The sequence below is a fragment of the Pristiophorus japonicus genome, unplaced genomic scaffold (assembly GCF_044704955.1).
Source record: "Pristiophorus japonicus isolate sPriJap1 unplaced genomic scaffold, sPriJap1.hap1 HAP1_SCAFFOLD_112, whole genome shotgun sequence".
NCBI classification, from domain to species: domain Eukaryota; kingdom Metazoa; phylum Chordata; class Chondrichthyes; family Pristiophoridae; genus Pristiophorus; species Pristiophorus japonicus.
In genome coordinates this window covers 1,667,419-1,681,138 of record NW_027250777.1, presented here as the reverse complement: position 1 = coordinate 1,681,138, position 13,720 = coordinate 1,667,419, and the positions used below count along the sequence as shown (strand labels likewise).

Sequence of the window (13,720 nt, the reverse complement as noted above, 5' to 3'; positions counted from 1 at the left end):
GGCTTGACAGAGCGAGGTCTTGGTCCAGTGGCAAGGGTTAACCAAGACGACAGGAGACCAGCTCTGCTGCATGGACCCAGTGCCCACACATATCGCAGTGTGGGCTGGCCCGTGCTGCCCCTGGGCCCTCGGCTCTTCTGGTTCCCATACCGTCATCTGTCGCACCTCCTCCACGATCTGTCGCCGCTCCTCCACCATAAACATTCACCGCATCTCGCCACAAACACTCACCGCTCATCCGCCCCGACCTTCCCACTCCTCTGTACCTGGGCCCTGCCGATGTTCCTGCTCACGCTCCAAAATGACGACCATGATTTTGATGACGTCACCCAGACGCCCATCTCAAAAACGTCGGTATTTGTTTAAATACATTAAAACTGTTCACATATATGGAATAAAGCTTGAAGCACCTCCCGGAATTCCTTATAAGATGGGATTATGGTTTGTTGATCCAGATTCCAGAATCCATGGAGAGATGTTACCCGTGGTATAAGGTGGTGTGGCTGGATTCCGATGGACTGCATGGATAGCTTACCAACTTCGCTTGTTGTTTTAGTATCATCGCGCTGGTCCCTCGGAGAACAGTGTGAAGTGGAGGGCGGATCAATGTGGCCAGGATTCGTGTCCTGGTCAATATTTATCCCTCAATCAACATCACAGAGACAGATGATCTGGTCATCATCACACTGCTGCCGTAAGGAGCCTGCCGTGTGCAAATTGGCGGCTGTGTCTCCCACACTACAAGAGTGACCGCACTTCAAAAAGTACTTCATTGGCTGCAAAGCGCCTTGAGACATCCATTGATATCTTCCTGTAGTCCGCCACTTTCTTCTTCATTATCAACCACTCAGCCTGTTTTAGTGTCATCTGCAAACTTCTTACTCATACCCTCAACATTTAAGTCCAAGTCATTGATGTATACCACAAAAAGCAAGGGACCCAGCACTGAGCCCTGCGGAACCCCACTGGATCACAAAATCACCCGTCAACCATTACGCTTTGATTCCTGCCTCTGAACAAATTTTGGACCCAACTTGCCACTTTGCCCTTGAATCCCATGGGCTTTTACATTCGTAACCAGTCTTCCAAGTGCGACCTTATCAAAAGCTTTGCTAAAGTGCATATACATTACATCATACCACTGCCCTCATCAACCCTCCTGGTTACCTCCTCGAAAAATGCAATCTATTTAGTCAGACACGACCTTCCCTTGAAAAATTCATGTTGACTATCCTTGATTAATCCATGACTTTACAAATGAAGATTTATCCTGTCGCTCAGGATTTTTACAAATAATTGTAAAAGGTTCGGCTGGCCAGCCTGTATTTACTCAATCCCTTTCTCCCTTTTTAAACAAAGGTACAATGTTAGCAGTGCTCCAATCCTCTGGCCCCGCACCTGTAGCCAGTGAGGATTGGACAATGGTGGTCAGAGCCTCTGCTATTTGCTCTTTTGCTGCTCTTATCAGCCTGGGATACATTTCATCCTGGCCTGGGGATTTATCCACTTTCAAAGCTGCTAAACCACCAATACTTTCTCTCTCACTATGTTTATTTCATCTAATATTTCACACTTCTCCACCCTCATTGCAAAGTCCACATCGCCCCTCTCTTTTGTGAAAACAGTTGCAAAGTATTCATAAAGAATCCTACCCAAGCCTTCCGCCTCCGCGTACAGATTCCCTTTATGGACGCTAATAGGCTCCACTCTTTATCTTGTTATCATCATGCTCTTAATGTATTTATAAAACATCTTTGGGTTATCCCAGATTTAATTGCCAACATTCTCTCATGCTCTCTCTTTGCTTTCCTGATATATTTTTTAATTGCACCTCTGCATCTCTAGAGTTTCTGCAGTATTGAGTTATCGGTATCTGTCATAAGCTTCCCTTTTTTTCGTTAACTTTCCCTGTATGTCCCCTGACATCCCGGGAGCTCTAGATTTGTTAGTCCCACCTTTGTTTTGAGGGAACATACTTGCTCTGTACACTCAGGATCTCCTCCTTGAATGCCTCCCACTGCTCTGACACTGATTTACCAGCAAGTAGCCGTTCTCAGTCCACTTTGGCCAAATTCCATCTCAGCTCAGCAAAATTGGCTTTACCCCAATTGAGAACTTTTATTCCTGGTCCCCTTTGTCATTTTCTATAACTATCCTAAACCTTACTCAGTATGATCACTCGCACCAAAATGCTCTCCCACTAATACCCCTCATACCTGCCCCTCTTCGATCACAAGATCCAGTCCAGAATCAACCCTCCCTTGATGGGCTTGTTACATACTGGATAAATAAGTTCTCCTGAATGCATTTTAGGGATTCTCCACCATCTGTACCATTCACACTATCATTTCAGCAGTTAATATTCGGGTAGTTAAAATCCTCCACTCTTACAGCTCTAGAGGTTTTGCACTTCTCAACAATCTGCCCATATATTTGTTCATCTATCTCCCTCTAACTGCCGGGGGGTCTATAGTGCACTCCCAGTAGTGTGATCGCCCCATTTTTGTTCTTTAATGCAACCCACATGGCCTCCTTTGATGACCCCTCTAACACATCATTCCTTTTCACAGCTGCAGGATCCGTCAATAATCTCTCACAACTCAACTGAAAGCAGCCGGAATGTGCAGCTTTGAGAGGGGCTTTCTGCACCGTCAGGGCTGGAAACTGTAGAGTTTGAATGTGTACCGAAATGTACAGAGTATTCAACAAATGTAGCAGGACTGGGAGACATTATGCTTTGTTAATACTGAACCAGAAATGCACATTATTCAATGCTTCTCATATTTAATTGAACATGTTTTCAGCTGGTTTTGAAACAGGAACCTTTTGCGTGTTAAGCGAATGTGATGACCACTACACTACGGAACCCACGCTTTCAAAGCAGACTGCAACCTGATGCAGCAACTTAGACCGCTCGGCCATCCTGACTGCTCAATATTATGTGTGGCCACCTGCAGTTTGATTTTGAACTTTTGTGTCCTGTCACATGAAGTAAATGAGGACAGCAGGCGTATCTCTGCCTGACACCGGGGAAACATTGAGACAGACCTTGGAGCAAGGGTCTGGTTATTGCCAAACAGCAAAGAAAATATTAATTCTGTAATTGCCCAAAAGAACAGGGACCTCAACATGATTTAAACACGCAACTTTCTGATCAAGAGGCAGACACACCACCGCTTGCACCACGAGGCCGAAACACTGAGTCTGAGATGTTGATCAATATGAAGGTTCTGCAATAAAAGGGGCTTTAAAATCCCCGCCCATTCCCACTGGGTGTCAGAAGCAGCGCTGACCTGCCAGTCACCGTATGTTTATTCGTTAAACTTTTGTGTTGCTTTCACGGGAAAGCATCATTAATTAACCCATCACCTTCTTTTGCACAATGAAAGAAATGCTAACTGAGGGAGAGTTGATACTTCAATCAATAAATACAGCAAATGCTGGAAATCTCAGCATGTCAGGCAGTATTTGCTCGGAGACTCAACTCGGCTCCAATTGTTCATCCACAGCAAGTTTAAACATAAAGCTCGCACTTGGGATCGAACCAGTGACCATATACATATAAAGCAAACGTGACAACCACTACACTACGGAAACCTCTGGCACAGTAACCCCAACATAGGGGAGCTGACCAGTGAGCTCCCTCTGTGCTGATCGGGAATGTGTTGGCTCACCTTCAACAACTTCTGTCCCACACTCAAAGCTCTCAATCCTTCTCCTCTGCTGCCTTTACAGAAATGTCACGGATCACCCAGCCACAGTGTTCACTTCCACACCCTCACAGTGGGGCCACAGAGGCTCCTATCATCTCCCCGCGATCAGCGAACACACCCAGTTTGTAAAATTAAACCCCGAACACGTGTCCGGCAAAGGGCAGGAGAAGCGGGAGAATGTGTAAGCTCGTTCTGTAACAGATAGTCGTGGGGTTATTAACGGCGATTACAGCAATCATTAATCCTCTCACACACCACAATTATGTTTCTGCGATGAACTGGTTGAGAATGGAAAGAGGTTTAATGCTCGAGATCTTAACCACGCGACCAGAGAACAGCTTCGATAATTTGTATAAATACAAAAAAATATATTTATTTATGGACCTGAATATCAACGGCCAGCTGCCGAGACCTCATGGAGCAACGGTCGTGCATCTAACTTTGAGCGAGAGAAATTGTTCCACAGTGACACCCACTTCATCTTTTGTTCCCTTTTAAACACTAGAAATTGAGACAGGGGGAATAAATAGAGAAATAAAAGCACAGGATACAGACAAGAGGAAGAGAGAAAGCACTTTACAGCTGTTGAGTTATATTTGAAGTGTTATAGTGTGGGGGAAGATGTGCCCAAATCACCCCACACGAACCTCAACTCTTTGCGAAGGAGTTCGGTTCAAATAATCAGATGCCTCAGGGACTTGGACTTTCTTGGAATAAGTTCTGCTTGTTCCTGCATTCAAGCTTGAAACAGCAACTGGGCTTCCATCTCACGGAAGCAGCGTGTAGCGGTTAGCGAGTAGGTGACGAGGTTTGGGGTTGATGTGCATCGCTTTCAATCTTTGAAATTTCACCAAGCAAAGAATCGCTGAATCCAACTGTCCCTGTAAGCATTTAGTTCACGTTGAATCACAGGAATATTCGCAGTCAGGAGCTGAAAAGAAATTAAAACCTAATACCGGCTTCAGGACAATCAGAATACTTTGTCACAGACAAGGCACTGGAAGGCTGGAAGGTAGATCACACCGGTTGTGGGAGAGCTGGTTGGCGGTGACATGGAAGTGTCTGCAGTGTGCGGGACCAGACTGCTTCCACACATCCACAATGGATGTCTCCCCGTATTTTGAGGCTGTGCCCCCAAGTTCTAGTCTCCCCGACCAGTGGAAACAATCTCCCTGCCTTTATCTTGTCTATCCCTTTCATTATTTTAAATGTTTCTACAAGATCACCCCTCATCCTTCTGAACTCCAACGAGCAAAGACCCAGGCTACTCAATCTATCATCATAAGGTAACCCCCTCATCTCCGGAATCAGCCGAGTGAATTGTCTCTGTACCCCCTCCAAAGCTAGTATATCCTTCCTTAATTAAGGTGACCAAAACTGCACGCAGTACTCCAGGTGCGGCCTCACCAATACCCTATACAGTTGCAGCAGGACCTCCCTGCTTTTGTACTCCATGCCTCTCGCAATGAAGGCCAACATTCCATTCGCCTTCCTGATTACCTGTTGCACCTGCAAACTAACTTTTTGGGATTCATGCACAAGGACTCCCAGGTCCCTCTGCACCGCAGCATGTTGCAATTTCTCCCCATTCAAATAATATTCCCTTTTTACTGATTTTTTTCCGAAGGTGGATGACCTCACACTTTCCGACATTGTATTCCATCTGCCAAACCTTAGCCCATTCATTTAACCTATCTAAATCTCTTTGCAGCCTCTCTGTGTCCTCTACACAACCTGCTTTCCCACTAATCTTTGCGTCATCTGCAAATTTTGTTGCACTACACTCTGTCCCCTCTTCCAGGTCATCTATGTATATTGTAAACAGTTGTGGTCCCAGCACCGAGCCCTGTGGCACACCACTAACCACCGATTTCCAACCCGAAAAGGGCCCATTTATACCGACTCTCTGCTTTCTGTTAGCCAGCCAATTCTCTATCCATGCTAATACATTTCCACTGACTCCGCGTACCTTTATCTTCTGCAGTAACCTTTTGTGTGGTACCTTATCGAATGCCTTTTGGAAATCTAAATACACCACATCCATCGGTACACCTCTATCCAACATGCTCGTTATATCCTCAAAGAATTCCAGTAAATTAGTTAAACATGATTTCCCCTTCATGAATCCATGCTGCGTCTGCTTGATTGCACTATTCCTATCTTGATGTCCCGCTCTTTCTTCCTTCATGATAGTTTCAAGCATTTTCCCTACTACAGATGTTAAACTAACCAGCCTATAGTTACCTGCCTTTTGTCTGCCCCCTTCTTTAAACAGAGGCATTACATTAGCTGCTTTCCAATCCGCTGGTACCTCCCCAGAGTCCAGAGAATTTTGGTAGATTATAACGAATGCATCTGCTATAACTTCCGCCATCTCTTTTAGTACCCTGGCATTTCATCAGGACCAGGGGACATGTCTACCTTGAGTCGCATTAGCCTGTCCAGCATTAGCCCCCTAGTGATAGTGATTGTTTCAAGGACCTCTCTTCCCACATTCCTGTGACCAGCAATTTCTGGCATGGTTTCTGTGTCTTCCATTGTGAAGACCGAAGCAAAATAATTGTTTAAGGTCTCAGCCATTTCCACAGTTCCCATTTTTAAATCTCCCTTCTCATCTTCTCAGGGACCAACATTTACTTTAGTCACTCTTTTCCGTTTTAAATATCGGTAAAAGCTTGAACTATCCGTTTTTATGCTTTGCACAAGTTTACCTTCGTAATCTATCTTTCCTTTCTTTATTGCTTTCTTAGTCATTCTTTGCTGTCGTTTAAAATTTTCCCAATCTTCTATTTTCCCACTAACCTTGGCCACCTTATACGCATTGGTTTTTAATTTGATACTCTCCTTTATTTCCTTGGTTATCCACGGCTGGTTATCCCTTCTTTTACTGCCCTTCTTTTTCACTGGAATATATTTTTGTTGAGCACGATGAAAGAGCCCCTTAAAAGTCCTCCACTGTTCCTCAATTGTGCCACCGTTTAATCTGTGTTTCCAGTCTACTTTAGCCAACTCTGCCCTCATCCCACTATAGTCCCTTTTGTTTAAGCATAGTACGCTCGTTTGAGATACTACTTCCTCACCCTCAATCTGTATTACAAATTCAACCATACTGTGATCACTTATTCCGAGAGGATCTTTTAATGGCTTCAATCATTAATTTTCTCTTTACATGTGATGAACTTTTATCCCTATCTCGTTTACACACTGTATTTTAGGAGAATGGTTTAAAATTTTAAGTGCTTATTGCCATGTATTCAACCAACATTGTAACCCATATATAATCTGACCTCAGTTGTACACTGTGAGAACAATGACCACTCGGTGGTGAACTTGTGGGAGACACTTCTAACCTGGATCTTCAGGTATAAAAGGGGAAGCTCCACCCACTTTCATAACTTGAGTGCTAAGGAATAAAGGACAGGCCACAGACTGACCTTCTCTCAAGCATGAGCCTCGTGTGCATTTCTACTGTATAGTCAGGATGTATCAATGGCGACGAGAAACTGGGATTTAAACCACGTGAGCATGGCCGCTAGCAGAATAGACGAGAGATACTGTGTTAAGGAATGGTTGGGACAGAGAATCAACATCGTTGAAGCAGCACACAGTTCTACAGGCAGACAAGGGCAATCGGGCATGCCCCAACATGTAGTTGAACCCAGAGGGGGAGTTCGACAGAGATAATGGCAAGCAGAACGGCGATTCACACCATTGCAAGGGACAATGTGGCCAGTAATGGGGCCATCAACACCTGTTAATGGCACACTCAAGGACATTCACAGGGTTAGTCAGGGACGATTGATGAGCAAGGGATCTTTTGTTTCCAACAACAGCTCATGTTGGAGGCATGGAGGCACAAACTCAGCCGGAGTTTGCAGAGATGAACAAAATACCTGCAGAAATTGCAGAAATGAACGCTGGGGGAAATCGCTGGATGCTGAAGTTCAGTGAGTTCATGTGGAGCACGTATACAGTTCATACACAGGACGCCACCGATAATGATGAAAGTGCTCCTCAGTGGCATCCCAATATCAATGGAGCTAGACACGGGGGCTAGCCAGTCCCTGATGGGTATCAAATAGTTTGAAAAGTTGTGGGCGTCCAAAATTATCACCGATTGACGCACAGGTACGGACATACACCAAGGAGATCATTCCGGTGCTTGGCAGCGCCACGATAATCGTGACCCACAAAGATTCGGAGAACAGGTTGCCACTCTGGGTTGTCCCGGCTGACGGTCCCGCACTACTGGGGAGGAGTTGGCTTGCTGTCATGAACTGGAACTGGGGCAATGTTAATGCTATTTCCTCTGTGGAGCGAGTTTCATGCTCACAGATGCTGCACAAATTTGACTCATTATTTCAACCCGGCATTGGCACTTTCATGGGGGCCAAGGTCGTGATTCACATAAACCCGGACAGGCCAGGACACCACAAGGCCAGAGCGGTGCCGTACGTGATGCGGGAAAAGATAGAAGGTAAATTGAACCGCCTGCTGAGGGAAGGTATCATTTTGCCAGTCGAATTCAGTGACTGGGCGAGCCCGATTGTACCGGTGTGCAAAGCTGATAGATCAGTCAGGATATATGGTGATTACAAGGCCTCCATCAATCGGGTGTGACTCCAAGACCAGTACCCGCTACCGAGAGTGGAGGACCTCTTTGCGATGCTATCCGGTGGCAAACTTTTTTCAAAATTGGATGTGACCTCAGCTTACATGACCCAGGAGCTGGCGAGAGAGTTGAAGAAGCTGACCACCATCACGACACACAAGGGGTTGTTTGAGTACAACAGCTGTCCGTTCGGGATTCGCTCAGCCGCCGCGATCTTCCAACGAAATATGGAAAGCCTCCTCAAGTCGATTCCAGGGTCGATGGTTTTTCAGGACGACATTCTCATCCCGGGTTACGAGACTGAAGAACACCTCCACAACATGGTGGAGGTGCTATGCAGACTGGACCGGGTAGGGCTGCGACTGAAAAAGGCGAAGTGCATCTTCCTAGCTCCAGAGGTAGAATTCCTGTGGATGAGGGTCGGAGTAGACGGGATGAGCCCTACTGCGTCCAAGACGGAAGCGATCCAGAGAGCACCCAGACCCCGTAACACGACGGAGATGCGTTTGTTCCTGGGGCTCCCCAACTATTTGGTAAGTTTCTTCCCAAATTGAGCACGCTGCTCGAGCCGCTACACGTGCTCCTAAGCAAAGGTCACGAATGGGTCTGGGGGGACAGCCAGGAAAGGGCTTTTAATAGAGCACACAATTTGTTATGTTCCAACAATCTGTTAACGCGATATGACCCATGTCAAAAACTTGTGTTAACGTGCGAGGCGTCGTCCTATGGTGTCGGGTGTGTGTTGCAGCATGTCAATGCCAAGGGTCAGTTACAGCCGGTAGCTTATGCCTCCAGAGGTCCGACCCAGGCAGAAAGGGGCTACGGGATGATAGAAAAGGAGGAGCTCGCATGTGTATATGATGTAAAGAAAATGCACCAATAACTGTTTGGCAGAAAATTTGAGCTGGAGACAGATCACAAACCCCTAACCTCACTTTTGGCCGACAACAAGCCATAAATGCAAACGCATCGGTCCGCATACAGAGGTGGGCACTCACGTCAGCCACCTGTGACTACACAATTCGGCACAGACCGAGCACCAAAAACTGCGCCGATGCACTCAGCAGGCTCCCACTAGCCACCACTGAGGGGGCTACCGAGCATGCCGCTGAGATGGTCATGGCTGTTAAAGCTTTCGCAAGTGAAGGCTCACCTGTGACAGCCGGTCAGATTAAAGTCTGGACAAATAGAGACCCGCTATTGTCTCTAGTCAAGAAATGTGTCCTGAATGGGGACTGGGCAGCCACGTACAGGGCATGCCCTGAGGAATTTAAACCATTTCACAGGGGCAGGGATGAACTCTCGATTCAGGCCGATTGCCTACTGTGGGGAAACCGCGTAGTCATGCCCCAGATGGGCAGAGAGGTGTTCATCAGAGAACTCCACAATGAGCATCCGGGCATTGTCACGATGAAGGCAATTTCCATGTCACACGTTTGGTGGCCAGGGATAGATGCAGATCTGGAAGTTTGTGTTCGCACGTGCAACACGTGTGCCCAGCTGGGCAATGCACTCAGGGAAGCCCCCCTTAGCCCCTGGCCATGGCCCGCCAAGCCTTGGTCACGCATCCATGATGAGTACGCAGGTCCTTTCATCGGAAAAATGTTTTTGGTTGTAGTAGACGCCCACTCCAAATGGATCGAGTGTGACATTTTAAATTCAAGCACATCCTCTGCAACGGTAGAAAGTCTGCGGGCAATGTTCGCCGCCCACGGTCTACCGGACATCTTGGTCAGCGACAATGGCCCGTGCTTCACAAGCACTGAATTCCAGGACTTCATGGCAGGCAATGGAATTAACGATGTCAGAAAGGCACCGTTCAAACCAGCCTCAAACGGCCAGGCAGAACGAAAAGTGCAGATAATCAAACAGGGGATGCTCAGAATCCAAGGGGGTTCCCTACAAAGCCACTTATCAGGCCTCCTGTTGGTCAATAGATCCCGACCACACTCGCTCACAGGGGTTCCACTCGCAGGGCTGCTAATGATAAGGACGCTCAAAACCTGTTATCCCTTATACACCCCACCATGAAAGAAATTGTTGAGAGCAGGCGCCAATCACAATATAACTACCATGACAGGAATGCGAGGGCACGATATATTGGTGCAAACGACTCTGTTGTTGTCCACAACGACACTGCAGGGCCTAAATGGCTCGCAGGCACTGTGATTGCCAAAGAGGGCAATAGGATTCTGGTAGTTAAAGTTACCAATGGACAAATCTGCCGCAAACACGTGGATCAAACAAAAAGGAGGTTCAGCAACCCCAAAGAAGAAGCAGAGGAAGAACATGATATTGAGTTCACTCTAGCACAGGTGACCGAACACCGGAACCAAAGGGAGGAGAGCCCCGTCACTGTGGGCAGTCCGGATAGGCCTGAGGCACCGCAAACAGCAGACACACAGGCCAGCGCCCAACAACCGGAGCCCCAACTCAGGCGCTCTACAAGAGAGCGTAAACCACCAGAGAGACTCAACCTGTGATCCCAAAAAGACTTTGGGGTCATGTATTCAACCAGCATTGTAACACCATTTTTAAATTCAAAACCTTATAAAATTGACGACATGCAGCCAACGTGCAAAAGTAAGAATTATTTTAATTACCGTTAATTAGCCGATAACCTTCTTCAGAATGAAATAAATAATAATATAATTACTGAGGAACAGTGGTATCCTCAATCATTCATTTTCTCTTTACATGTGATGAAGTTTTATCCCTATCTCATTTACACGCTGTATGAGAATGGTTTAAAATTTTAAGTGTTTATGACTCAGTTGTAAAACCATTGATTGTGTGTGTGTCTATTCTTGATAGGAGGAGCACTTGAGACCGAAGTTCCAGTTCGATATATGTATCAATAGAATCAATTTCCACCAGTTTCTTTAAACCCAATAACATAATTTATTTGTAATGGGCTGGATGGAGGAACATGATCCATGTAAAATTTTCTTATCGTTTTACTTGAACTGAATGCTCATAAAATATTGGAGTGGGAACTAATTGGATAACAGCACTGCTGGCAACATTTGCGGAATAGATTCGTGCAGCCAAAACGCACAATGACAACCTGGGACTGTGCGGCACCGAATACTCGGGGAAAAACAATTAAACACTTCGTCCCTGGGTGGGTTCGAACCACCAACCTTTCGATTAACAGCCAAACGCGCTAACCCATTGCGCCACAGAGACTGATGGATGTATGACGTGCAAGACATCCAAAACCAGTGTGTCAGTCAGTTAAAGCTTCAGATTGCTCCGACCGGTCTGGAACTTGTCCACTCACAGTTGTACTTTTCCCAAATAAATGGAGGAACATTCATTGTGGATGTGTGGAAGCAGTCTGGTCCCGCACACTGCAGACACTTCCATGTCACCGCCAACCAGCTCTCCCACAACCGGTGTGATCTACCTTCCAGCCTTCCGGTGCCTTGTCTGTGACGAAGTATTCTGATTGTCCCGAAGCAGGTATTAGGTTTGAATTTCTTTTCAGCTCCTGACTGCGGATATTCCTGTGAATCAACGGGAACTAAATGCTGACAGGGACAGTTGGATTCACCGTTTCTTTGCTTGGTGAAATTTCAAAGATTGAAAGCGACGCACATCAACCCCAAACCTCCCGTGAGATGGAAGCCCAGTTGCTGTTTCAAGCTTGAATGCAGGTACAAGCAGAACTTATTCAAAGAAAGTCCAAGTCCCTGAGACGCCTTATTATTTGCACCAAACTCTTTGCAAAGAGTTGAGGTTCATGTTTGGTGATCTGGGCACATCTTTCCCCAAACTACAACACTTCAAACATAACTCAATGGCTGTAAAGCGCTTTGGGGCGACATGAGTCCTGAAAGGCGCTGCAGATATGCAAGTCCTTCTTTGCAAAAGTTCGATGCAATTTCAAAATATGCGAGCAATATCAGGGCTCCTCTGGGACCCCTCGTAAATTTCAATGAACAAGTCCAAAGGGAAATCACAGCCCGAGACCAACGAGCCAACTGTTTGACAAACGTGAAGATAAGGTGTAACCATGATCAAAGCATTTTTTTGTGTGTCGCTATTCAGAACATAAGAACTTAAGAACTAGGAGCAGGAATAGGCCATATGGCCCCTCGAGCCTGCTCCGCCATTTAATATGATCATGGCTGATCCGATCATGGACTCAAGTCCACATCCCTGCCGGTTCCCCTTAAGCCTTATTCCCTTATCAGTGAAGAAGCTATCTCTGTCTTAAATTTATTTAATGTCGTGGCTTTCTCAGCTCTCTCAGGCAGTGAGCTTGACAGATTTACAACCCTCTGAGAGAAGAAATTCCTCCTCATCACAGATTTAAATGGGCGGCCCCTTATTCTGAGATTATGCCCCCTAGTTCTAGTCTTCCCTATCAGTGGAACCATCCTCTCTGCATCCACCTTATCAAGCTCCATCATAACCTTATACGTTTCGATAAGATCACCTCTCATTCTTCTGAATTCCAATGAATAGAGGCCCAACCTACTCAACCTTTTCTCATAAGTCGACCGCTCATCTCCAGAGTCAACCCAGTGAACCTTCTCTGAACTGCCTCCAAAGCAAGTATATCCTTTCGTAAATATTGTAAGTGTTTGTGATCCTCGCCCAATTGCCAGATGGACGGTTTGAATCGCCCCCACCTTCCGAAAGTTCTAGATCTGGGAATTATTATTCAGAGTGTAAAGTAAATGAGTCATGGAAAGGGATGCTTCAGTGATAAATCGTAGTATATTTATTTGGTCTAACATACACTGTCTAAAACATGCACTGCTAAACTAAATCACTGTCTCGGTGGAGAATAAAATCCCGGTTACAAACAACATACATACAGTACAGAAATGAACCTAGTAACACACAGTAATTCCCTGGTGGATTCTAACCCCACCCCTACCAATGAATTACCCTCCCCAGAATAGCCCTGAAAAGCTTCACTTCTGAGAAAACCCTGAGCCCTTACCCAGCTGGCCTGGGATATCTGGTTACTGGCTTGGGACACTCGCGACCATGTTCACCACCGTACACAGCCCGTTTTCTTGCTCAGCTCAGCTGTGGGAAGTCACTGCCTGGTCTACAGTCTCGGTGGCTTCTTCTGCAGTACTGCGGCCCCTTCCTCTGGTACATCGATCGGTGGAGCGAGAGCGAGAGGGAGAGGGGGCTCTCTCTAGATACAAGCTGCAAGCTGCAAGCTCCAAGCTTCACACCAAGCTCCAAGCTAAAAATAAAGTGGAAAGGACCCTGTCTTTCTGGGAGTCTTGCTCCCCCTATTTTTCCCGCCAATCTTTAAAACCCCTTTGTTTCTAAGCACGGGTACTTAGTCAGTGATGGGCCATCCCACCCATGCATTGGGCTGATGGCCCTTAGTCTGGGCATATCTCTGAGCCTTTGTGTTGGGAAA

At 46.3% G+C, this 13,720-nt stretch overlaps 1 non-coding gene across 1 annotated transcript; it reads right to left on the bottom strand.

Annotated features, from left to right (window-relative positions):
- Positions 1-11,440: 11,440 nt before the first annotated feature.
- On the bottom strand, positions 11,441-11,514 carry trnan-guu (transfer RNA asparagine (anticodon GUU)). The gene has a single exon. It is a non-coding gene; the product is annotated as a tRNA-Asn (tRNA).
- Positions 11,515-13,720: the final 2,206 nt, after the last annotated feature.